Genomic DNA, 27,501 nt, shown 5'->3' with positions numbered 1-27,501 from the left:
AATTTCTTGCGTATGTGGGCCATGTCCAGCTATTGAAAAGTGACACCCTGATAGTGAATGAATGGCTGTCAGGATAACAGCTTTGTCAACCAACAGTAAATTGTCTCCCTTCTCCACGTTGAATGAGCTCACCTTTGAGACCATGTACATTCTATATCAGGGACTGTTCTTCTACTTCCGCCATTTGATTCTTGTCCATTTTTTGGTCTCACCTTCCTCCACACGTCTTTTATCTCCATTCCTCCGACTGATTTACAACTTACAATGACTGTGGTTTCTAAACTGGGAAACATTTATTAGTAGTAGTTCATATTTGGGGGTGGACTTTAAGAAGGGATGTTTAATGTCCATAGTAGCAATAAGTGTGTGTGTTTGTTTGTGTAAGAGAGATAGTTAGAGTGGGAACACATTGTGCATGTGTGTGTCAGAGAGAAAGTGTGTGTGAGTGTTTGAGATAGATTTTGACAGACACACGGAGTTGAATAATAGGTTTATAAGGCCTTGGTCAGTGGAGGAGCCTTAAAATAGGTTAGAGGAGCGGCATGGGAGGCGGGAGTCTCCAACCTTTCCACCAAATATAAAACCACCCACCCTATGATAGTCTGAGTTTGGCCTCTCTCTTCTCACCCCTTTCTCTGTCCGTCCATCTCTCTCCCCATCTCCTTCTGGGCTCCAACTCATCCTCCTTGAGCCCTTCTCCAGAAAGACATCCACGTTTATTTATTCGCCTCGTGAGCCTAACCAAACACAGGCAATATGGAGGCCATCAAGAAGAAGATGCTGATGCTGAAGATGGATAAGGAGACAGCTCTGGAAGCGGCTGACCAGTCCGAGATTGACAAAAAAGGCAGCTGAGGATAAGAGCAAGCAGGTGGGGACAACTAGCCTAGCTTAGCCTAGTATTCTCAGTATAATTCTAGTTAGTAAGTAATTAGGTGATGCTAACTCATACACAGTTGATTAACTTTGGTAACACAAGTAGGCCAGCAATTGCTAAGATGCTAACCATACCTTGGTTAGGGGAGGTCAACTGAAGGTTAATCTTGAGGCCTTTCAATAGAGCTCAAATTCAAAATGAGTCTGTCAACACTGAATTTAATAAGAGTATTTAAAAGCAAATCATTACTTTGAGAAGGCAAGCAACCTGTGCTCACACAGTGTTATTAACAATAAATAACAAATTATAATAATTATTCTTCAAGCTAATATATGTTATGGCATATACCATATTTATTAACTATGTGTATGTTTTTTTTAAACTCAATGATAACAATATTTAGGAAGTTCAAGGCGGAGTTTGAAGAATGCAAACAAATTATCTTGGTATTTCTACCGAAACGTCGAAAAAAATATCCAAATGACAAATCCAAGTTTGACAGCCAGGAGGCTTTATAAAGGCCTAAACTTAATTGACAGATAGTCACAGGAAAAGACAAGTGAAGACATTATATCCGGACCCTAAAGTGATTATCGTGTTCCAGAGAGCTCCATAATCTATAATAAGACCGTGCGTGTGGGTATTCTTCTTGACAGTGACAGCTGTCCTCCTGTCCCCAAGTTGGAATCCAACAGTTGGGTTGGGAACAACGACAAGGACAGACAATAGTTTTACACAGCAGTCCAGGGACGAAGGCTGAGAGCCTGGGGATATTAATACCCACAAGGCATTGCGACTGTAACCCCTCAACACATTCATTCGGCTACTCATACTTGTGGATGTTTGGGATCAATTGCTCATCAAAAGCGACCAATCATTATACGTAACATTCCAAAACTGTCTTGTTCACTAAGTAATGAACCAAAGCCCGAAATATGTGCTACCTAACATGATTGTTTTCTCTAATCTCCCAATGACTTCAATGAATGGTTTTGTACTATGGAAATATGTTTTCGGAAACATTGTGATGTTGACCTCTCCTTCTCACATCTTGCTACTTACTGTATGTGTGGTTCTTTCCACTCTATAGCCTGGTCTTCACACATCTTGGCTTGTCTTACTCTGAGTTTCTTCCCTTTAACATCCTCTCATACTGTATCTCTCCCTCGCTCAATTGTCCTCTCCTCACTGTCTCTCCATCTCCTCTCTTTCCGCCTGTTTGTCTCTCTCTTTCCCACTCCTCCCTGTCTGTTGTTCTTTCCCTCCGTCAGCATGACGATGCATTGATCCAGATGCAGAAGAAGCTGAAGGGGACTGAGGATGAGCTGGACAAATATTCTGAGGCCTTGAAGGATGCCCAGGAGAAGCTGGAGGTTGCAAACAAGAAAGCTGCAGATGTAAGTTCCGTTGGCACACCAAACAGCACCCCACACAAACTCCCCTCTCACACCCACAGATACAAACAAGGCCTCTCTTCCCATCATATCAGTTTCCACACACACAGGTCAACCCGTCAGGCCCACACCCTTTCTCTACCTTATTTTGATCCCTCTCTTCCTATCTGTCCCAAGATAATGATGAAATGGTTTTGTCAGGGAAGCACTCCCCTGATATAGCACATCCACCTGGCACACAAATAATTTGCCTTCTTATGGCAAAGCCCTGAGAAGGCTCTCCCATGCCAAAATACCATGGGGTTTAAAATAGGAGAGGTCAGAATGGTGGGCGCGGAGGAAAGGGGGGGTGGGAGGGGGTGCAAAGGCTATGTCTACACAGACACTGTCATAGGGCGTGTTCGTAAATTCACTCTGGCTATCTACTCCGATTTCAGAGCGCTCTCATCTGAGTGTGCCAGAGTGCAAAATAACTGATGAATTTACGAACGCTCAACACCCATTGAATATGGTCGGTGTCAGTAAACATCGGCAAAAAAGCTTAATACATTTTTTGCCAGCAGGACAGTTACAGTCACCAACGCTCTGGATAACATGAAAACAGCCAAACCAGCTTTGCTAGGGCAAGTAAACTGGTCAGAGTGAGGTGTTCTCTCATTTATGCCTGGAAGTAGCTAGCAAGCTAGCTAACTTTAGCCAGTTAGCTTGGGTGCTTGAATGCCGCTGTGAGGTCAGAACGCTCAGATCAACCCTACTCTTCGGCCAGAGACACCCCAAGAGCGAAACGCTCTGAATTTACGAACGGACAATCTGACAACGCTCTGAATTTATGAATGCCCAGAGCACACTCTGAGTGCTCTTTGGCACTCCAGAGTGAATTTACAAATGCACCCATAGAGACAATGCTGTTAAACCCCCTGCTGGTCCATACCATGTGGTAGATAGGCCCTGAAGAAGAAAAGCAGTAAGAGACCTTAAGAGGAACCAGAATCCTCAGTGAGGATAAAGATAACACAACATCTATGCCCTGGCTCGTGTGGCATCTCAGACAATCTAATGGCATAATGTCATGACTTGTGGTCTCAGTTGCCAGGACAGAATATCCCTTCAGTCTTTAGTTAGTCTCAAGGGACAGAGACACAACAAGACATTAGTGAGGCAGGAGACATCCACAGTCAGGTGGAGAGATCTACATGTACTGCAGGGGCCATTACAAACCCTGGCGTGTGGCGTTCTAACCACACAACACAAAGCAAAATGGCCATCCAGGGTCAGCCATAAAATATATACTGCTCCCCCTCCTCCCTACCAACTGGCAAGCACCACCCCCTGCAGTGGCATTTTGGTGCAAAGCCTTTCGGCATCCAAGAGGTGGTAAAATTGATTTAGACAGGGTGTCACTCTGCATAGTCAGCTGGCTACAAGCCCCCCCACGCACCCAATGGGGGATTAGTGCTAATAGTGTCGCCATGTCACTGCTGTTATCACTCCTGTCATCATTGTGTTCCCGGTGACTAGGGAGAGTGTAGCGGGGACGATTAATATCGTTACACCTTCAAACTACTCGGGTTCAAATGTCATTGACACTCCCAGACTGGTGTAATCCATTGTGGAGTTGTGGGGTGTCCACTGCTCCTTTACTGAGGATTAGGGACACGTTTCAAACGATTGGCTTGCTCTTTGTTGAGATAATCTTTCCTGGAACATTGTATTGGGAGATGTGTGGGTGGCACACATTACTTTCTCTTCTAATGGAGTTGCTAGCGTTTCCTGACCCTTAATTAAGAAACAGGCAAGAGATCAACTGCAGTCTTTTTGACATTGCACTGTCAGGTGGTTAGAGTTACAAAGGCAGATCAAAAGAACTCATCCAGTATCCAATTATCATTTGATTATTTAATTGATTTAAATCATAACTTACATTCAAAATAAAATGCAACGCCACTCGTGATTCATATGCCCACCCCCCCCCCCCCCCAAAAAAACTGAACCAGTACCTGAGCTTGATGAGATGATGAATATGACAAGGTCTCCTCTGATGCCTAGGATCCTTCAATTTAAAGTCACATTAACCAGCTCTGAAAACGTTATAATGTAAAAATATGTTCGGTACTCACCAAAATATGACGTTTTGGAGAGCAACTATCTTCATTACTGCCGTTACGCACGGTATGTACTTCCAAAAAAGGTTAAAATAAAAATCGAATAAATTATTTTTTTGGATACAGTAGCGCTGCTGGATCAGCCAACCTGTGCATGGCAGCAATGAGTGATTTTATTGCAGGTGCCGAAGATGGATTTGGCGCATGCGAACTTGGTAAAAAACAATAGATCCTTTTTATTCATTCCTTTTTTGGAAGCACATACTGTGCGTCTCCTCAGCTCAGGTACTGGTTCAGCCAAAGACCGGCTATTATGTGTAACCATAGGGACATCTCGTGGTTAGACAAGCCATACTCAAGTCCACATACAACTTGACATATGCACTTGTCAATGAACATCACCCATGGACCATGGTGCACATTTCTGGATACATGGGGCGAAAAGAGTAGTAATACGCAATTTAAGCCATCTCACACCTACCGAATACCATGGAATGAATCTTTACATACACTAAAACCATCACGTACAACCTTTATATCCTGCAAGATGTGTCACTTGAGCATGGGCTAAAAGCAGGGGTCTCAAGCCAACACATTTCACAATTAGCCAGAGCATTACACGGCAGTATACATCTTCTTTATGCTAAGTAAAACCACTCACTGCTCTCCAGTCCAAATAATGGCCTGACCAGCTGGTATATGCAGCTTGGACAGATGGCCCTGTGAGCTGAAGGCAGCCATCCAAGAGTGCCTGGAAGAGATGGGCCATGACAAACCACTGCAGACAGGACCTAGACCTATAGTGACAAAAGTAATACATGAAAAATAAATATTGCTTCAGATTAACCTTATTGCTACCCACTGGCCACACTGGTTGAATCAACGTTGTTTTCATGTCATTTCAAAGAAATTAGGTTCAACCAACGTGGAATAGATAAACTTTAAGTCTGTGCCCAGTGTGGGGGTTGCAGCCTGGTCTCATAGACTAAACGTAGCATACTAAATGTAAATCCAAGGCACTCAAATTAGTATGATATGTAACCCTACCAAATGTAACATAAGACAGATAGTTGCTTATGGCAAAAACTAAATTATGGTGGTTGCGAGATCAAATCTCATCACAGACAACTTTATAATTTTAGCTAATTAGTAACTTTAACTACTTTTGAGCTACTTTACAACTACTTAGCATGTTAGCTAACTCTTCCCCTAACCTTACACCTTTTAGCTAACCCTTCCCCTAACCCTTTTAGCTAATCCTTCCCCTAACCCTTTTAGCTAACCCTTCCCCTAACCTTAACCCTTTTAGCTAATCCTTCCCCTAACCTTAACCCTTTTAGCTAATCCTTCCCCTAACCCTTTTAGCTAACCCTTCCCCTAACCCATTTAGCTAACCCTTCCCCTAACCTTAACCCTTTTAGCTAACCCTTCCTCTAACCCATTTAGCTAACCCTTCCCCTAACCTTAATCCTTTTAGCTAACCCTTCCCCTAACCTTACACCTTTTAGCTAACCCTTCCCCTAACCCTTTTAGCTAATCCTTCCCCTAACCCTTTTAGCTAACCCTTCCCCTAACCTTAACCCTTTTAGCTAACCCTTCCCCTAACCCATTTAGCTAACCCTTCCCCTAACCTTAACCCTTTTAGCTAACCCTTCCCCTAACCCATTTAGCTAACCCTTCCCCTAACCCTTTTAGCTAACCCTTCCCCTGACCTTAACCCATTTAGCTAACCCTTCCCCTAACCCTTTTAGCTAACCCTTCCCCCAACCTTAACCCTTTTAGCTAACCCTTCCCCTAACCCATTTAGCTAACCCTTCCCCTAACCCTTTTAGCTAACCCTTCCCCTAACCTTAATCATTTTAGCTAACCCTTCCCCTAACCTTAACCCTTTTAGCTAACCCTTCCCCTAACCCATTTAGCTAACCCTTCCCCTAACCCTTTTAGCTAACCCTTCCCCTAACCTTAACCCTTTTAGCTAACCCTTCCCCTAACCCTTTTAGCTAATCCTTCCCCTAACCCTTTTAGCTAACCCTTCCCCTAACCTTAACCCTTTTAGCTAACCCTTCCCCTAACCCATTTAGCTAACCCTTCCCCTAACCTTAACCCTTTTAGCTAACCCTTCCCCTAACCCATTTAGCTAACCCTTCCCCTAACCCTTTTAGCTAACCCTTCCCCTGACCTTAACCCATTTAGCTAACCCTTCCCCTAACCCTTTTAGCTAACCCTTCCCCCAACCTTAACCCTTTTAGCTAACCCTTCCCCTAACCCATTTAGCTAACCCTTCCCCTAACCCTTTTAGCTAACCCTTCCCCTAACCTTAATCATTTTAGCTAACCCTTCCCCTAACCTTAACCCTTTTAGCTAACCCTTCCCCTAACCCATTTAGCTAACCCTTCCCCTAACCCTTTTAGCTAACCCTTCCCCTAACCTTAACCCTTTTAGCTAACCCTTCCCCTAACCTTAACCCATTTAGCTAACCCTTCCCCTAACCTTTTTAGCTAACCCTTCCCCTAACCTTAACCTATTTAGCTAACCCTTCCCCTAACCCTTTTAGCTAACCCTTCCCCTAACCTTAACCCTTTTAGCTAACCCTTCCCCTAACCTTAACCCTTTTAGCTAATCCTTCCCCTAACCCTTTTAGCTAACCCTTCCCCTAACCCTTTTAGCTAATCCTTCCCCTAACCCTTTTAGCTAATCCTTCCCCTAACCTTAACCCTTTTAGCTAACCCTTCCCCTAACCCTTTTAGCTAACCCTTCCCCTAACCTTAACCCTTTTAGCTAATCCTTCCCCTAACCTTAACCCTTTTAGCTAATCCTTCCCCTAACCCTAACCTTTACCCTTTAACATAACTCCTAAACTTATCCATAACCCGTAGCCTAGCTAACGTTAGCCAGCTACCTAACATTAGCCACCTAGCTAGAATTTGTAACATAACATACGTTTTGCTAATTCGTAACATATTGCACATTTTGAAAATTCACAACATATTGTATTTTTTGCAAATTCGTAACAATAACACTTTTTTCAAATTCTTAACATATTTTACATTTTGCTAATTCGTAACATGTAATACAAATTGTAATTCGGAACATATCATGCGAAATGGGTGATGGGCATCCATAAATTAATACATACCATACAAAACTTAACATTTCATCCACCCTAGTCATAGACTGTTCTCTCTGATACCGCACGGCAAGCGATACCCGGAGCGCCAAGTCTAGGTCCAAGCGGCTTCTAATCAGATTCTATACCCCCAAGCCATAAGACTCCTGAACATCTAATCAAATGGCTACCCAGACTATTTGCATTGCCCCCCTCCCCCTCTTTCACACCGCTGCTACTCTCTGTTGTTTTCATCTATACATCGTCACTTTAATAACTCTACCAAAATGTACATATTACCTCAACTAACCGGCTTCTAAACAGCTCTATACCCCCAAGACATAAGACTCCCCGCACATTGACTCTGTACCGTGTACCCCCTGTATATAGTCTCGCTCTTGTTATTTTACTGCTGCTCTTTAATTACTTGTTACTTTTATTTCTTGATCTTATCCGTATTTTTTAAAACTGCATTGTTGGTTAGGGGCTCGTAAGTAAGCATTTCACTGTAAGGTCTACTACACCTGTTGTATTCGGCGCATGTGACTAATAACATTTGATTTGATTTTGATTTGATTTGATACTAAATTGCGTGTCTCGGATTTACGTACATAATAATACGAAATAAGGTTGAGCTACTAGCCAGGTCTAAATATGACAATTTATTGGTTTACTGTTTCATTGTCTTTGCGTTGGAGAACTTTATTGCATTATCATTTGGTTAAAATCAAAACTATCCAGGTGGCGGGAATATATAAGGCGTCAGTTCCCCTTTGACAGGGCGGAGTAGACCGGAAGCGTGCTGTCTGCTGAAATAAGGAAGAGAGCGAGGCAACTGAGCAGTGGAGGGAGAGAGAACCGTCTTTGCACAGCTTTCCTCCAAATTCTTAGCAATTTGCTTATTCATTTTCAATAGACAACTGGAACAACCGTCCATACATTTTGCTTAAAAGGAAAATCCTACTTGTATTCATCTTGTTGGAACCTATAACATTTACTTTAGCCGCTAGCTAGCTAACGACGCTGTCTTTTTATCGACACATCGAGGTGAAAACCAGTTTCAGTTTTTAGGCTAGTTTACAGAGGTTTACAGTTTTTAGGCTAGTCTAATTGATTCATTCGGCATAGTTATCACTCGAACTACTTGGGAGTTAAGTTTTTATGCACATTACATTTGTCTGCCGGTAAGAATTAATTTAGACTATAAACTGACTTCCTACAGTGTTGAGTAACGTTAGATTGAAAGAAACGAATCTCTGTTCAAATTTCCAGTTTGCACTCGTTGGCGGGGCGTTGGTTTGTCTGTTCGGGAGAACATCGCATCGAGAACGACGTTTGCCAGCTTGCAACCAATCCAACTGGAACGACTAACGTTAGCATCCTGCACCAGCTAGTTATTAGAAACGCGTTTTCAATCTTTGCAAGTTAGCTAGCAAACTAAATCAACGTCAGAAAATGGCCAATAGCATCGAGGCAGTGAAGCGAAAAATTAAAGTTTTGCAGCAACAGGCGGATGAAGCCGAGGAAAGAGCTGAGACTTTGCAAAGACAGGTTGAAGAGGAGAAGCGGTCAAGGGAACAGGTAACGTTGAAATAACCTTCCGGCGTCTGCCGACGTTAGGCCTTGAATAATCCAGGTGCTAGGTAGAGGTCTTAGCTAGGTAGCTAGATGCATTGATTTGTGATGTTATGGCAACTTTACAGTACCGTTTGAACTGAACCTCCTAGCCAGTTGGCTGGATAGCTACCGTTGGCACCTATTTTTGTCGGGTTTCTTCTGCTGGCTCAGTCCAATAGCCTCATTGGAGGTGAAAGAAATGTGACAAATTCCTGCCATATCAGCTAGTTGGTGTTGGGCGTCCTCAGAGAGAGAAGACGCATCGTGGATATAACCAGTTTTAGCATGGCCATTGTGTCATTTTTAAAGTAGTCAACTGGGTGGGGTTTTCTATGGGTTGGGAGAAATCAGCTAATGATCAGCGCATTCTATTCAAATTGGGTGCGATGGTTTGTAAATGGATATAAGCTATAACAGCCATCTAGAGGCCACAATAAATGAATGAGACAATATTTGGTTCAGGACTCCAGCACTACAGGTGGCAGCAAACCACTACTAAAAGTGGATTTGGTTTCAATAGATAAATAAAAAAACGAACTAAGCAAGTTGGTTAATAACAAATTCTTATTTACAATTTTGTTGGTAAGCTAGGGTTGCGACCTTTCTCACTACCAAATAAGGGACAAAAGGTGGCGTGCACGGTGGTGGGGGTATGGTGTTGTGTGAATGAATATAGTGTATGTTCTTATTCAATTGGAAAGGCAAAAACAAATTATATTCCATTTAGTCTATAGTTTTACTAAAACTATCATTATGTTAACTTTTGTGACTAAACATCAAAATAAATGATCAATGAAATCACTATTTGGACCTTTACAGCAAGAAATAACATTTCAAATGTGAGAGGGGCATGAGTCACTCACCAAGTCTGCTTTTTCCATGGATATTTTTTGCTGCTCTTGACTGATTAAAGCAGTCCTTCTGTATAGCCATAGAAGTCCTTACATGACAAGTCAGAGTTCACAGATATTTGAAGTTCATTTTTGATCAGCTCTGTGCTGCATCTGTTTCTTGAGTCTGACCATTTAATGGTCATCAGAGAGAAAATCCGCTCTACAAAGGCATTTGAGCCTGGCACACTGAGGACAAATGAGACAATCCTGAACATGTTGATTAAGTTGGCTTTCCCTAGGTTTTGGAAAACTGCCACCCACTTCTCACTGGTGGATTTTGTGGTGTCCTGTCTGGCTTTCTGCAGTCTTTTTTGCAGGTTTATCCATATTTCCTTGATATGCCAAACCGACTGAACAACAACATAAATTACTTTGCAGGATTTGGCGTGTTTACGCTATACTGTGATTGGCTGAATATACGGGACAACGGTGGTCCCGTATGGGACAAAGCAATTTAGCCCAATATTAGGGACATCCCGGCTAATACGGGACAGTTGGCAACCCTATTAAAACAACCAACCCGTCTATGGCGCAGCCCATGCTGTCGCAGATGACGCATGGCACAGATACAAAGATGGTCCTCGATCCATCTCTATGGGTGTCCTGCATTTCCCATTATCTTAAGAATAATTGTACCCAAAGGTCTTTGATTGGATATGTTTTATTGTGCAATGCTAATTCCAAGATAAATGTTGGTCAAATGCTTTGAATAGTTTGTATTTCAGTTGTCCATGTATTTCCCCACTCACTGGAATTTCAAACGTTTGCCCCCTAGGCTTGGCCCTCAACAACTTACCAAATTCCTCCTCTCTAAGCTCACTAGTAGCTAGTGATGTAAGAGCCTGGGTTGCTACACAGTGCAACATGTATTGCGGTTTTATGGCGCACTACTTTGGCCCAGGCCCCAGTTGTAATTTTATGGTTAATTTGGTCACATGCAGATGATACAAGCATGTCTGTTTCCGTATGGTTTTCTCCTTTCATCCCATGATAAAACTCCTACAAGACATGCATGCTCACTGATATGCGCTCAGTGTCTTTTTCAAGGAGGTACACAAGTGCTACTGTTATTTGGAGCAAAACAAATGCAACACACTAACTGATTGACTATAAACGGCTATTCCAGAGCAATTGACTGAAAGAAATGGCTTACACAGTGGACAGTCATTTTTAAATGAGGGTCTCTTGGTCAACAGCTATACTCTAGCACAGAGGCCCGCGTTGGAAGCGGGTGAGACAGAGCGCGAGGCTCCTGTGGAGTCATTCTATTATGGTGCACAGGAAGTGTGGTTTTCAACTGATTGTGGTGGGGCTTTTTTTGCCACTGCTGTCAGAGGAAATGACAACTGACAACTAAAAAAAATGTTGGTTATGAGTCGCGTGTGTGTCTTCCTCTAGGTAAGACACACACGCGACAATGAATGTTTGGCCCTTCTCCCACAGAATAAATCATCAGGCCTAGTCTGGAGGCGTTATGTTGTATCATTCCACCTGTCTGACTCAGCCTTCTGGAAGTCTACAGTATTCAGAAATGCTACCATTCTTCGACATGAGCTCCTCTGAAGACTCGGATCATGTTGCATCTTGGTCATAACGTGTACAAACACTAAACTCCACCAAGCTAACTAGACACCTCATTCTCAAGTCTAGAGCTGAAATGTCTCTGCGCTACAGTGTTCTCCATAGAGGAATTTGAAGATGCATACGCACGCTCCTCACTTCCAATAATCTAGAATAGTATATTAACTCATACATCCACCACCATGGCTGCAAAATACCACCTCCAGAATGTGCTTGGTCAGACCGGAAGAAGCTAACTAACCGCACTCTTGTCTTTGGTGACAGAAAGCTATTTCAAGGGTGTGAGGGAGGGGGTGCCGATTTGCATATCTCTATGGCGCTGGCCTACGTTGGCGAGAGGCCCATTTCTCATGAAGGCTGTCAAACACTTGCATGCTAGTGCCATGGCAACCGGGTTTGACTGTGCTCCGAAGTCGTTCTTTCATGCAGCCACAGCAGGTTGCCTGTGGTGGTTGTGTGTATGTAGTAGGGGTAGTTAAGGGTTGCCATGTACATCGACATCTGAAAGGTGCTGTGCTTTCATTTCTTTATGCTCCCTTTCTGTTTTCAGTTTGGTGGTCTGTCTCAATATTGCAGTGTTAGATTTGCATGGTTTTCATCTGACAGATGGTCTTACCCAAAGCCATAGAGGAGAGTTTGTGGTTTCAACCTAAATGGTTCTGATACTCTTTGCTGACATGATTCCATGGCTGTCATGCTAGCGTCTCCTGGGCAGTATTTGTAAACATAGTGGCAGCAGCATCATGGTGCCCAGCTCTATAGTCAGTCAAACGCTTTACCCATTTATGATTTGTCTCATGTACATTTACTAGATGGTACATGCATACAATTTAGCAACTGAACATGGAGGTATTACAAGTAACAGACAGTCCTAATCCTCAATGTGCTTCGCAGTATATACTGAGCTGTGTAAGTGTTAGCCTCCTTCCGGTCCATCTTCTGATCTGGCCATCTGGTTGTGGCTATCTAAGGCTTAATAAGCCTCCTATCCTTCTCTCACTGCTCTTTGTCTTCCGCTCACTCTTTCTGACACCGCATTATTCCTCTGCTCCAAGGCATGGAGAGTGAGAACAGCCAGGCTACTCTGTACAAGGCACTAAAACATTTATTCACTCCAAGTGCTTTAACCTTTCCCTCATCCGTCTCAGTACATTTTCTCTCCCTTGTTTTTTCCATACCCGACTCACCCAGGGTAGGCAGCACAGTCATCTAGGCTGGCGTGCCCAATTAGTGCCATTCATGGCCATGGAGACCACTGGCATGTCCAACCCATACACCAGCACATCAGTCAGATTCGCTGTGTGCATTTAGTGTATCCAACTCTTATGGTGATGATATGTGACGGGTTGGTGTCCATTACAAAGACTCTGCGAGCACACACTTTCCCAGCTCTGTTCCAGTTCAGTGGAGAGTGCTGCTTCTTTCTCTCTCTCTCTCTCTCTCTCTCTCTCTCTCTCTCTCTCTCTCTCTCTCTCTCTCTCTCTCTCTCTCTCTCTCTCTCTCTCTCTCACCCACACATACAGGCTGAGGGAGAGGTGTAACCTTTAACAGGCCTGTGTGTATGTGTCTAACTGCCGGTTGTTATGTCATAGTAACTCTTACACTACCAGTGTGTTATGTGATTGTAGGCTACATCTGTAATCCTTCTCTATATCAAAGGCTGAGGTGGTGTGAAATATGTCCTTATCACAGGTACCGGTATGTCATGATGTGCTGTCTGTTGGAAGAAGTGTCTCAAATGGCATTTGTGAGCTTATGGTGTACAATAATAACCTCTCTGTCCCCATCCAGGCTGAGGCTGAGGTGGCCTCTCTGAACAGGCGTATCCAGCTGGTTGAGGAGGAGTTGGACAGGGCCCAGGAGAGACTGGCCACCGCTCTGCAGAAACTGGAGGAGGCAGAGAAAGCTGCAGATGAGAGCGAGAGGTGTGTGTGTTGAAGGGGTGGAGGTGGGGCGGTGTTCTCAGTCTTCACCGGGTCACGCCACTTTCTGTTGTGGGACAAGGTCATTGGTGGGTGTGAGCTGGAAGTAGCCTATTTGAGGGTGTACCCTGTGGATAATGAACAGGTTTGTCTATATAGGCTAGGACACTATCTCTCTCACACACACACACACACACACACACACCTTTGTATCAGTGCCCCTCCGATCTGGCCTGCATTATAGGGTCCTGACACCACATATCAGCAGAAGAGGAGAGCTGTGGAGGTAGTTCGCCACCAGACTATACAGAGAGATGCGCTCACCTGTTTCTCTCCTACAGTATTTCCTCTGCAGAAAGCTAAGGCCTCCAATACACTGTGTAATATGGTAATTAAGTCCAAAACACTTTTGACACTCATGCCTATCTTTCTCTCTCTCTCTACCTCCCTTTCTCTCAGGGGTATGAAGGTGATTGAGAACAGGGCCTCCAAGGATGAGGAGAAGATGGAGATGCAGGAGATCCAGCTGAAGGAGGCCAAGCACATCGCTGAGGAGGCCGACCGCAAGTATGAGGAGGTGAGCTGATCAGACCCCCCCCCCCCCAACACACGGTCACACATCTAGAACAAGGCTCTGTGGCTTCTGAAGAAGTCTTGGCCCGTGCATCACTGCTTCTTTCGTTCTCTCATTCTCTTGCTCTTATCAAATGTTTCACTTGCTTTGCTCTCTGCCTCTCTACCCCTACAGGTGGCTCGTAAGCTGGTGATCATTGAGGGTGATCTGGAGCGTACAGAGGAGAGGGCTGAGCTGGCTGAGGGGTGAGTCGCTTTCTCACATACTTAATCAGTCTCCCTGTACCTCTCCACTACAGTCGTACACTGCATCTGCTTAAGCTTGTAGCAGAACACAAAAACACCCATCGGTTCCCTCACTCTTACACTGCAGAAGTAAGTTTAAAGCCACAATTGGGTTTCAGCCACAACTTTTGCATGGCATTACTTAACTGGCCCCAACAATGGCTTTGCCTGACTGCACGACGCGTTCGCTCTCGTCACAGTAGGAACTGCACACCCACTTTTGTCACTTTACTTTTACATGTTTTGAAGATTTGTAGTTACACCTCCAGTTTACCGTTTATCTGCTGCATTTACTATGCAACAGAACGATACTGTTACTTTGTAATTACCTGTAGTATAGCTGTAATAGGAAATATGTATTCAAATGTCTGCTGGCACTACTCTGGACCAACACGTTATCATTAGTGTAACAGTGGGAATGCCATAACAGTACCATCACCATATCCAATCTGTTCTCCCCCTCTCCCCATATGTATGTGCCTGTTGTGTGTGCATGTGTCCTGGGTTTACCATACCGACATATCCCTTTGTCGGTTACCATTTTCTCTTTCCCCTCTATCTTGTCCTTCTCTTTTTCTCTCTTTCTGCATGCGCTTCTGTGTCATGTGACCCCCCTCCCACTCACTAACAGCAACGCCCGGAGGTTGGAGGAGCAGCTGAGGGGTTTTGACCAGTCACTGAAGAGCCTGCAGGCCTCTGAGGACAAGGTACCACCCCCCTTTCTCCCTGTTCTTACCAACTACAGGACACAGAATGGTGCCTTATGGGGACCCACAAAGGGTCTGACTGGGGTCTTCATTACAAACGTCCATAAACACGACCCTCTGAACCTGGTTTGTGAGGACCAGGAATGCACACAGGGATTTGCAGTCCTCCTACCCTCGCTAACATAAATTCCCGCGTTCATCTGGCTGCATGACTGACTGCTGTAATTGTGTAGCTGCTGCCTCCGCGATCCTTTCCCCTTCTCATGTGTGCTCCTTTTCACTTCTCCTCTCTCAAACGCTCTGCTTACCATCCGCATGAATTTACCCGACCTACAGACACTCCATATTCCAAGTTTACTAAGAGTATTTGACCACAAACATTTTCCCTTTTTGAATTTTTTTTATCAGGGATTTGTATAAGTCTATGCTTTGTTGAGAGATGATTTAGTTTAGCATAATGGCCGTAGTCTGGGTCCCATTCCTCCGAGGTTAAAGTCCATGCCTTTCTCTCCTTGTTTTTCTCTTTGTAAATCTCTCCGTCTGTTTTCTCTACCCCCACCCTCTAATTCCCCTTTTCATTGTTACATGTCTTTTCCTTGCCCCTCACCTTATCCGTTGACCTTTTGTTCTCATTTCCCTCACTCCCTCTTCCTCATCCCCCTATTCCCAAACCCTGTTAAAACCCCAAATGAACCGCAAAAAAACCCTAAATAATACTGCAGCAAATGCGCCGAGTTGGAGGAGGAGCTGAAAAATGTCAGCAATAACTTAAAGTCCCTGGAAGCCCAAGCTGAGAAGGTAGGAGGGAGGGGAAACCCTGCATGCTTTTTGAACTGAAAGTAACTGCATCCAGGCCAGTCCTAGATACAACTACAGGTCCATTGACCACCTAAAACCCTCCAAAGCCGTATTGAACTGAAATCAGTGTTGCTGGTGAATTTCTTTAACTACAATATGATGACCATAACCCTGGATGTTGTGCATAACCTGAATTTGAAATGTTTGGTTTCCTTTTAAGAAGGGATAAACTTAGTATTTTGTAATGTTTTAATAAACATGTGTACTGGTATATGCTACATAATGCTTGTCTATAATGTCATGTGTAATCAACTTAATGAATTTATCGAAGTAGAGGCAGACCTGTTTGCCTTGTAACGGTGTCTGGGTTTGCGTCCCGCCCACAGCCTCAGCGAGTCAGTCGTTTCAGACATCCCCCAGAACTTGGTTTGGTTCCTGTTCATGTAACCACATGCATGTGCAACATAAGCTGATCTCTGTTTGGATGAACCGACCAATCAAACTGCCAGCATCACAAATTCCCAGGCAACAACGAAGTTAGACATTAGATTGTCTGGAATGTAGAGAGACAAGAATTCTTAACGGCTCTCGAAGGCTTGCCAACCCTGAGGAAATTCCAGCCCCATGTTCCAGACACACAGATGTTCTCTCCTGTTGCCATTTAAAAGGTGGAACTAGGAAGTACCTACAAGCAGGCATCAAAACCAGCTCACCAGGGACTCTTTCCTCCATCCTGAAAATTCACTCCTCATCTGAAGGGGCCCAGGACTGGTTCTAACTAAGGCGTTTCAGGGCAGGGAGGGAGTCTGCATGGTGGTTGTCTGCTGTGGTGTAATCCTTAAACTCTTCTAGATTAGACGTCACACCCTGACTTTGCAGCTGTAAGAATGCAACCCCCCCCCAGGGTGATGACACTATACTGCACAACACCAGTGCTCTGTAGCTCAGAGAAAGAGGCCTTTTCAGCAAACTCCCATTGCAAACGAGTGTCTGCCAATGATGTCATCCGACGAGAGAAGCCGGTTTTGTTTTCATTCTTCTCCCACCCAAACTCTAGCTACATTGAAGCTGCACAGATGGACCGTTTTTCTATCTCGAAACTCCCCAGGCATGTTGAGGTTGAGTCACACTTGGTCTACACACCTCTCCCTCATTCTCACAAAAGCTTCACAGCTTGATGAGCCCATGCCTTCCCACTGCACTGTTGCAGCTCAGTCCGCACAAAGGTGGTAGCGATGATATTTATAACTAACCCAACATAGTTCATCTGTGTCGTTTACAGTGGGAGCAAATTAAGCATAGTGGGCAGAACAAGCAAGGAGGTAGGCCATGCATGAGCTAGTGAGTTCCTATTGGTGCGTTGACGCATATTTCCATTAGGTAACGCCTCTGCTGAAGTGCGCGTGTGCACAAACTCAATTCGACCTTGCACTCCTAAACAACAATTTTTTGAAATTTGGCAAAGCGTCAGGTCTATAAAACTTAGTGCACTGTCTTTAACAGATTCTAGATTTGGGAACTGAAATGTCGGCCCAGCTTCACCTAGTTCCATCCTCTCACTACCCGCGACTAGACTTCCTCTCGCCACCATATTTTGTGGTGAACATTGTAAATGGATAGCCCCGTGACATGTCTGGGTTACCCCTTCTGTCTGTGGTGGAGTTTCGATCACAAACTCGGTACAGCAGCCACATTTTAAAAGCTTATGACCAGACTGAGTACTCAAAAGAGATGAGGAATAATAAGTATCAGTTTCTCCTAATTGTAGGCCAACCCCCTTCCCAGAGGGTTTCTTGGCAGGTCAGTATCTGTTTCTCATTAGTCGCAGATGGCCCCCGCCACCCCCCCCCCCGCCACCCTCTTTTTATTTTTATTTTTTTTAATATTGTATAGCACACATCCGCTAGAGGCTTCCAAATGGCGCAGTGGTCAAAGGCACTGCATCTGTGCTAGAGGCATCACTACAGACCCTGGTTCGATTCCAGGCTGTATCACAACCATCCGGGATTCGGAGTCCCATAGAGCGGCGCACAATTGGCCCGGCGACGTCTGTGTTAGGGTTTGGCCGGGGTAGGCCGTCATTGTAAATAAGAATTTGTTCTTAACTGACTTGCCTAGTTAAATAAAGAGGTGGAAAGATGTTAGGGAGAACCAGTTAAATGGAGTGCTGTTATAAGTCCTAGATAAGCCTGTCAGCTACCTCTGATAGCTAAAAACACATTTGAATTATTGTCATTTTCTTGTCGCTCTGGCTCCACTAATGTGCAGCGTTGATTCGACTCTTTCTACTACATGACAGAAGAATCCTGGCTGTTCTATGCGAACGCTCTGATGTTGTACTGTCCTGAATAAGCCTGAGGAATCCCCAGTGTTCCCAACGTGTGATTCTCTGATTGGCTTTTCTTTCTTCCTCCCCTTTTGTCCCCTACAGTACTCCCAGAAAGAGGACAAGTATGAGGAGGAGATCAAGATCCTGACCGACAAACTCAAAGAGGTGAGATTCCCAGGAAAAGCTTATGAAGCTCTGAATGGATGACTGATGCTGTGACATGTGCCTGTATTGCTGTGGTGGGGGGGTTTAACCTCTATGGGCATGTGGGACGCAAGCGTCCCACCCCTGGTACACCCTATCAACAACAGGTGAAATATCAAGAGTGCCAAATTTGAAAACAATTAAATGTCATAATTCAAATTTCTCAAACATACAACTATTTTACACCCTTTGAAAGAAACATCTCCTTAATCTAACCACGTTGTCCGATTTCAAAAAGGCTTTACGGTGAAAGCATAAAGTTAGATTATGTTAGGACAGTACATTGAAAATAGCTGTGTGTAATGTTTTGTCAATGCAAAGACACGCGTCACCAAAAGCAGAAAACCAGCTAAAATTATGCACTAACCTTTGACAATCTCCATCAGATGACACTCCTAGGACATTATGTTAGGACAAAAAATGCATGTATTGTCTATCAAGTTCATATTTATATCCAAAAACAGCGTTTTACTATGGCGTTGATGTTGAGGAAATATTTTCCCTCCAATACCGCCAGTCAATCAGCACAACAAATTAAATAATTACTATTCGAAAACATTGGTAAAATATTATATTGTCATTCAAAGAATTATAGATTTACCATCTCTTGAACGCAACCGCATTGCCAGATTTCAAAATAAACTTACTGGGAAATCACACTTTGCAATAATCTGAGCACTGCGCCCAGAAAAATACGTTTTGCGATACAGACTAACCGCCATGTTGGAGAAATCGAAAATACTATGTAAATAATCCATTACCTTTGATTCTCTTCATCAGATGTCACTTCCAGGAATCCCAGGTCCATAACAAATGTAGTTTTGTTCGAAAAAGCTCCGTGTTGTTAGCACATGAACTACGCCCTCCGGACTTGTCTTCATGAAAGAGGGGGGAAAAAATATTTGCGTTCGTTCAAACATGTCAAATGTTGTATAGCATAAATCATTAGGGCCTTTTTCAACCAGAACATGAATAATATTCAAGGCGGACGATTGCATTCTCTTTTAAAACGTATTGGAACGAGAGTACCCAACATGAACTCGCCATATGAGTTCTGTTATACTTACAGACACCATTCAAACAGTTTTAGAAAATTCTGAGTTTTCTATCCAAACCTGAACAATAATATGCATATCCTAGCTTCTGAGTTGGTGTAGGAGGGAGTTAAAAATGGGCACATTTTTTTTCTAAATTCTCAATACTGCCCCCTAGCCCCAACAGGTTTTAATAAACTTGTTACTTTCCCATAGGCTGAAACCCGTGCTGAGTTTGCTGAGAGATCAGTGGCCAAACTGGAAAAGACCATTGATGACCTGGAAGGTAGGACTCTCACTCGCCACAGTTGCAATTCACAGTACTGTTATAAGGTGTTATAAACTGTAATCTCCCGCCTGTGCCCTCTCTCTGGCTTTGTCTTGGTCTCATCCCCCTTGGCGTACATCTCTCCTCATCCCTTTCTCCTCTCCCCTCTGTGCGCCCACAGATGAGCTCTATGCACAGAAATTGAAGTACAAAGCCATTAGTGAGGAGTTGGACCATGCCCTCAATGACATGACCTCCATGTAAATACTCATTTAGATGCCTGTTGTGGTGTGGGTTGGACTGGAATTTGTTAATAACAGTATGATTCAGTATGCAGACTCATAAGAGGATGGAACAAGTTGAGTTGCTAGGGAACTATTGTAGTGGAATGTGCTCTGGTAGCCTTTGGATGTTTGTGCTGGAAAATGTATTGAGGCATAGCCTACCATGTACACACCTCCATGCATCTACACCCATGCACACATTCCATTTTATTCTGACTCTAGGGATAGGCACATTATAGCTAACAGCATGCTTGTATCTACAAGTAAATCTGCAGTGGTAGAAGAACATATCCCAAAACCTTGAGCTTTCCCCTTTTTTCTTCACTCACTTCTGCAATGTAACGGATGTGACCTGTCACCTTGGCAACAGCACAACACAACACAAGGCACGAACACTGATACTTTATGTAGATATGGCTCGCATGCTGTCACGGGCCTACTTATCCACATGTAAACGTGGACACAAGTTATCTTTTTATGGATTTCAATGTGTTTGACTAGTCTAGCTCAGAGTCCATTTGGAACTATTGAGTTGCAGCTTGTGTGTGTGTGATCTGCTTGGTTAGTTGGCTGATTTCTTTCAGTCTAATTCAATTACAAGTTTGAGTATCAAGTGTTCTACTGTAATACACTTTAAAGGGCAATTCAACCACTTTTTAACAACTTTCATCTCGGCACCAAACCAGTGTCTACATATGTGAAAACAGCGTGTTTCTATGATCTGTGGTTTTAAAAAGATCTTTTAAAAAAATGATTCTTCTCATCAGAGGTTCGGATTAATAAAAGTAAAAAACAGCCGTGAGTTTCTAGCCCAACTGAGGGTATTTGCTTGTGCTCCACGTCACTGTGAATCTCATTGTTTGAAAATCACTTAACTTTAACATTTTGAACAACTTAAATGTGCTGCCTTCACATGTTGACACTGGTATTGTGCTGGAGATGATAAAAACCAGGCTGAAAAATAGTGGAGCTGCCCTTTAACTCCGGTCACGCATGGTGTGTTTTGTATTTGCATGGATTGCAGGTATGCTGTGAGTTTACACCCCATGACGACAATAACCATGGTGTCAGTATTATTTTGAGGTGTAAAATTGCCATTGCTCAGTCTCTGTATTTCAGATAAATTGGACTCGTTAGATTTCTGGAAAACCCAATACTCTGAATTCGGTCTGCCTGAACTGCCACAGCGATTGCGTGCTCTCTCCCTCTTCTCCCCCCTTTCCTTTCTAGATAGAAAGAACCATACCCTCCTCCTAGTCACCAGTGCCTATCTCTCCCTTTGTCATTGGCCCAGTTGCGGCCAGCACGCTGGCTGAGTTTCTGGGTTACGGTCTTTCTTTTTATTGTCCATCTGTCTGGACTCCTTTCCTATCTGTACTACACTGCTCGCTCTGACACTCATATTCACACTGTATTTGTGACTGTATCTTTGTACCTAATGAAGAGGGGGGGCAAAGAATGCCATGGCTGTTGTCTCTGTCCACTGCTTTTTGGCTGTCCACACTGTCTGGGTTACATTGGTTTCACTCCACTATGCTTTTTGGCATGGTTTTGCATCACCAAAGGTGGGTCAGTATCTGATGCAACCCCCCCCCCTCCCTGAAAATAAGGGGGTAGGTGGAGGTATTCTGGTCAAAAATGTTATCCCAAGCATTAATGTGGGCACAGTAAGTACTTGAAATCGTTATGAATGAAAGTTTGGCTAGATTTTGCTACATTTCTTGAATTTGGACCAAAGGCCTAACACCCTCAGACACACATACATTTTTGAATATGTCCTGGTGATCACTTAAAGAAGATCCAGTCTTGCAGACCAGGTTTGTGTAATCCTAGATTACAGGTGTGGAACAGACCCTTATCTTTCTCTCACATGTTCACCCTTCTGAGTCACGTCTGCTAAAGTGACCCAAAAGAGGAAAGCTTAAAACGGATTTGCAGGTGAATTATTGAAATTGTGCAAATATTGCATTTTTTAATGTGACCTGGCGTCAGGAACGTTACTGCACGTTTATTATTTGTAGATGCATTCACTCACTCATCCTTGTTACTGAAACGGAAAAGCCTCTAATAGTGACTAGCTCAGTCAGTGTTGGTATTCAAAACACAGTATCAGTACACAGCGTTGTCATACAGCTAATGCTACAGTAAGTAGTTTGACAAGATGCCTAAAATTGACTATTCAATGATATCAAAATGACATGCCTGTGGTGGCACAAAATGAGTCGAATGAGCAGTGAGTTGTCATAATGCAAGATATTAACTTGGTAATTATTTACTTAAGTCTACAGAATTCATTACACAGCCTTTATTACAACCTTATGTTTGCTATCTTGACACCATAGCATAATTATAGCCCAAAAATCACAATCGCAATATTCAGTGGTGCCATTTTGTCTAAAGGTACTGGTGAGATTTTTAAAATGAAGACCAATGAATTCATTGTTTTAAAAGTTATTAACATCTGCAGTTTGAACAATTAGTCACCTCACTACTGTTTTGGTGAAGGGATGAGGCTGGGCCTCCCGAGTGGCGCAGTGGTCTAAGGCACGGCATCGCAGTGCTAGCGGTGCCACCAGAGATCCTGGTTAGAGTCTAGACTCTGTCGCAGCGACCGGGAGATCCATGGGGTGGCGCACAATTGGCCCAGTGTCCGGGTTAGGGGAGGGTTTGGCCTGCCGGGATGTCCTTGTCCCATCGCGCTCTAACGACTCCTGTGGTGGGCTGGGCGTATGCATGCTGACACGGTTGCCAGGTGTACGGTGTTTCCTCCAACACATTGGTGCGGCTGGCTTCCAGGTAAGCGGGCATTGTCAAGAAACAGTGCGGCTTGGCTGGGTCGTGTTTCAGAGGACGCACAACCTTCACCTCTCCCGAGTCCCATCACTGCAACTCCTGTACGGAGAAGACTGTAACTACCAATTTAGATACCATGAAATTGGGGAGAATAATAGGTAATAATAAAATAAAGGGATGAGGCTGGAGAAGTGCAACCACTTTCAAAATCATAATATGGACGTCAGGACTGGCCATCCATATAAAAATCATAGTTTTAACCATGTTTTGAGGCTTTAGTGGTTATTTACAATTACAATATTTTGGGTTCTGATGAGGTACGTCAGCTATACTACGCTCACGAGGCATTCACAAGTTATATTCTTCAAGAATCAAAAGGTTTAGCCTATCAATTTTAAGTAAAAAAAAAAAAGTGAAATCCCAGATTGACAGTTTAATGCTTATTCTAACATTGTCATAAAGTCTTGGTATATCAATATCATCCACTCCAACTGTAATATGAAGTTGTGTATCAAATTTCCCTGAAAATGCAGGTAACCTAAATGTTGTCTTAAATAAATTATAAAATGTATGTTAGGCAACTTTTTGTCTTTTTTTTTGTAAACAATGTAAGTAAAGTATTACCAAATGATTTGTTTCCATCCAGGGGAGAGACTGACACCCCCACCCCTCTCATTTAAGCAGCAGAGGTTAAAGGCTGACAGTGGTACTGCAGGCATTGTTAGCAGAAACAGGATCCCCCATTTATAGTGAATGGAAAGTCAATCTTTGTAAGTAATAAATAATGGTACCAATAATTGCTTCTAATATACCAGGTGTCCTTGAACCGTTTTTACAGAAAATATATTTTTATTTAAAAATCTCACAGGATAATTTAGTTGCTAATGGCAGCCTGCAGTACCCTGGTCGGCCTTCAACTTGAGTTACTCGCTGGGGGGGGGCACTGAGCTAGCCTGCAACGTCTCTTCCTGGACTAGCTCAAACTGCGCATGTCTCAATGAGATGCCATCTTAACCCACGTCATTTGACTTCGATGCGCTATTGAGTCTTCACATAGAAATTAATGTCACGTGATTGATAGCTTTGTTTTATTTTATTTAACCAGGTAGGCTAGTTGAGATCAAGTTCTCATTTGCGACCTGGCCAAGATGAAGCAAAGCAGTTCGACACACAACAACAGAGTTACACATGGAATAAACAAACATGCTGTATATAGGCTTTTTCTACTGTATGTGCAAATGAGGTAGGGCAATAAATAGGCCATGGTGGCAAAGTAATTACAATCTAGCAATTAAACACTGGAATGGTCGATGTGCAGAAGATGAATGTGCATGCATATACAGTACCAGTCAAAAGTTTGGGCACTTACTCATTCCAGGGTTTTTCTTTATTTTTTCTATTTTCTACATTGTAGCATAATAGTGAAGACATCAGAACTATGAAATAACACATGGAATCATGTAGTAACCAAAAGCGTTAACCAAATCAAAATATATTTGAGATTCTTGCCTTGACAGCTTTGCACACTCTTGGCAGCAACCAGCTTCACTTGGAATGATTTTCCAACAGTCTTGAAGGAGTTCCCACATGCTGAGCACTTGTTGGCTGCTTTTCCTTCACTCTGCGGTCCAACTCATCCCAAACCATCTCAATTGGGTTGAGGTTGGGAGATTGTGGAGAGCAAGTCATCTGATGCAGCACTCATCACTCTCCTTGGTCAAATAGCCCTTACACAGCCTGGTGGTGTGTTAGGTCATTGTCCTGTTGAAAAACAAATGATAGTCCCACTAAGCGCAAACCAGATGGGATGGCATATCGCTAAACTTTCCCTTTCTGTGGCGGCCCTCATGAGCCAGTTTCATAGGGCTTGATGGTTTTTGCGACTGCACTTGAAGTTCTTGAAATTTTCCGGGTTGACTGACCTTGTCTTAAAGTAATGATGGACTGTCATTTCTCTTTGCTTATTTGAGCTGTTCTTGCCATAATATGGACTTGGTCTTTCACAAAATAGGACTGTCTTCTGTATACCACCCCTACCTTGTTACAACACAACTGATTGGCTCAAACTCATTTAGAAGGAAAGAAATTCCACAAATTAACTTTTTAACAGTTTAATAGAAATGCATTCCAGGTGACTACCTCATGAAGCTGGTTGAGAGAATGCCAGGAGTGTGCAAAGGGTGGCTACTTTGAAGAATCTCAAATTAACATATTTTGATTTAACACTTTGGTTACTACATGATTCCATATGTGTTTTGTCGTTTTGATGTCTTAAATACTATTGTACAATGTAGAAAAATAAAGAAACCCTTGAATGAGTAGATGTGTCAACTTTTCACTGGTAGTATGTATGTAGTCATTGTTTCCATCTAGTGCACCATGACTGTGCTACTGCTAGTTAAAAATCTAAATAAGTTGGCTACAGAAATTTAAGCAGAAGCTGGTTGAGTGAATACTTTGCTGGTATGCTTTTAAAAATATTTTTCTTGTTCAAGCCAGCTAAGATTTCATGGGTCTCTTTCCAGTTTAATAAACAAAGTTTAGGCAACGTTGGCTAGTAAATTACCGATCTAAAGTTGTGATGAATACCAAAAAGCTACATGTTGAGAAACCTAGAGATGATAGCCATACCAGCATATCAACCAATATGCTGGTAAGTTATTGTTTACATACACCTTAGCCAAATGCATGTCAACTGTTTTTCACAATTCCGGACGTTTAATCCAAGTAAAAATTCCCTGTCTTAGGTCAGTTAGGATCACCACGTTATTTTAATGTGTAATGTCAGAATAATAGTAGTGATTTATTTCAGCTTTTATTTATTTTATCACATTCCCAGTGGGTCAGAAATTTACATACTCAATTAGTATTTGGTAGCATTGCCTTTAAATTGTTTAAAAATGTTTCCGATAGCCTTCCACAAGCTTCCCAAAAGTTTTGGCTGAATTTTGGCCCATTCCTTCTGACAGCTAGTGTAACTGAGTCAGATTTGTAGGCCTCCTTGCTCGCACATGCTTTTTCAGTTCTGCCCACACATTTTCTATGGGATTGAGGTCAGGGCTTTGTGATGGCCACTCCAATACCTTGACTTTGTTGTCCTTAAGACATTTTGCCACAACTTTGGAAGTATGCTTGGGGTCATTGTCCATTTGGAAGACCCATTTGTGACCAAGCTTTAACTTCCTGACTGATATCTTGATGTTGCTTTAATATATCCACAATTGTCTTTCCTCATGATGCCATCTCTTTTTTTTTTTTTTTTTTAAGTGCACCAGTCCCTCCTGCGGCAAAGCACCCCCACAACATGATGCTGCCACCCCGTGCTTCACAGTTGGGATGGTGTTTTTCGGCTTGCAAGCCTCCCCCTTTTTCCTCAACATAACGATGGTCATTATGGCCAAACAGTTCTGTTTTTGTTTCATCAGACCGGACATTTGTCCAAGAAGTATGATCTTCGTCCCCATGTGCAGTTGCAAACTGTAGTGTGGCTTTTTTATGGTAGTTTTGGAGCAGTGTCTTCTTCCTTGCTGAGCGGCCTTTCAGGTTATGTTGATATAGGACTAATTTTACTGTGGATATAGATACTTTTGTACCTGTTTCCTCCAGCATCTCCAAGGTCCTTTGCTGCTGTTCTGGGATTGATTTGCACTTTTCGCACCAAAGTACGTTCATCTCTAGGAGACAGAACGCGTCTCCTTCCTGAGTGGTATGACGGCTGCGTGGTCCCATGGTGTTTATACTTGTGTATTATTGTTTGTACAGATGAACGTGGTACCTTCAGGCTTTTGGAAATTGCTCCCAAGGATGAACCAGACTTGTGGAGGACTCCAATATATATATTTTTTTTTTAAATAAGAAAAAAAAAGAGGTCTTGGCTGATTTCATTTGATTTTCCCATGTCAAGCAAAGAGGCACTGAGTTTGAAGGTAGGCCTCGAAATACAGCCACAAGTACACCTCCGATTGACTCAAATTATGTCAATTAGCCTTTCAGAAGCTTCTAAAGCCATGGCTTCATTTTTTGGAATTTTCCAAGCTGTTTAAAAGCACAGTCAACTTAGTGAATGGTAACTTCTGACCCTCTGAAATTGTTATACAGTGAAATAATCTGTCTGTAAACAATTGTTTGAAAAATGACTTAGGTCATTACTGTGTGCATGACGTAACTGACTTGCCAAAACTGTGTTAACAAGAAACTTGTGGAGTGGTTGAAACACTTAGGTTGGAGTCATTTGCTGTCCCATGCAGGCAGTACAAAACGAAACCTGTTCATAGCGAGCAAAATAAAACCCCACTACTGTTGTACTTTCTTACTCTAGCACTTGGACTTGTTTCCTTACTAGCACTGACTTTGCTGATGGCTGCTTTGAGGAACGTTTTTACTGACTGACATGTGGTTGTTGTACTTCACTACCTTAAGTTGACAGGCCTGACTACTGTATTGCTTTCCTGTCTGGTCTACCCAAGAAAGCCATTGGTCAACTGTAAAACACAGACTGCTGCAGGACGGGTACTGACCAAGACCAGACAGAGCACACATTACCCTGATTTTAAGGCCTTTGCACTGGCTGCCAGTGAGTTTTGGAATACATTTTCAGATTCGATTGGGTTTGCAAATCAATCTGTGATCGTGCACCCCAATACATGTCAGACGTGCTTTTAAGTAATGTACCCAGTAGGTCCCTCAGGTCCCCTGGCCTTTTAACTATCCCAAAGCCTAGGACCAAGATGCATG

General features: G+C 43.1%; 1 pseudogene; it reads left to right on the top strand.

Annotated features, from left to right (window-relative positions):
- The first annotated feature begins 741 nt into the window (after positions 1-741).
- LOC115179729 (tropomyosin alpha-3 chain-like) lies at positions 742-22,168 on the top strand (annotated as a pseudogene).
- The last annotated feature ends 5,333 nt before the right edge of the window (positions 22,169-27,501 follow it).

The sequence above is a fragment of the Salmo trutta genome, chromosome 3, assembly GCF_901001165.1.
Source record: "Salmo trutta chromosome 3, fSalTru1.1, whole genome shotgun sequence".
In the NCBI taxonomy this organism is placed as follows: Eukaryota; Metazoa; Chordata; class Actinopteri; order Salmoniformes; family Salmonidae; genus Salmo; species Salmo trutta.
Note: the sequence above shows the minus strand (reverse complement) of the source record. Positions and strands in the feature narration are given on the sequence as shown.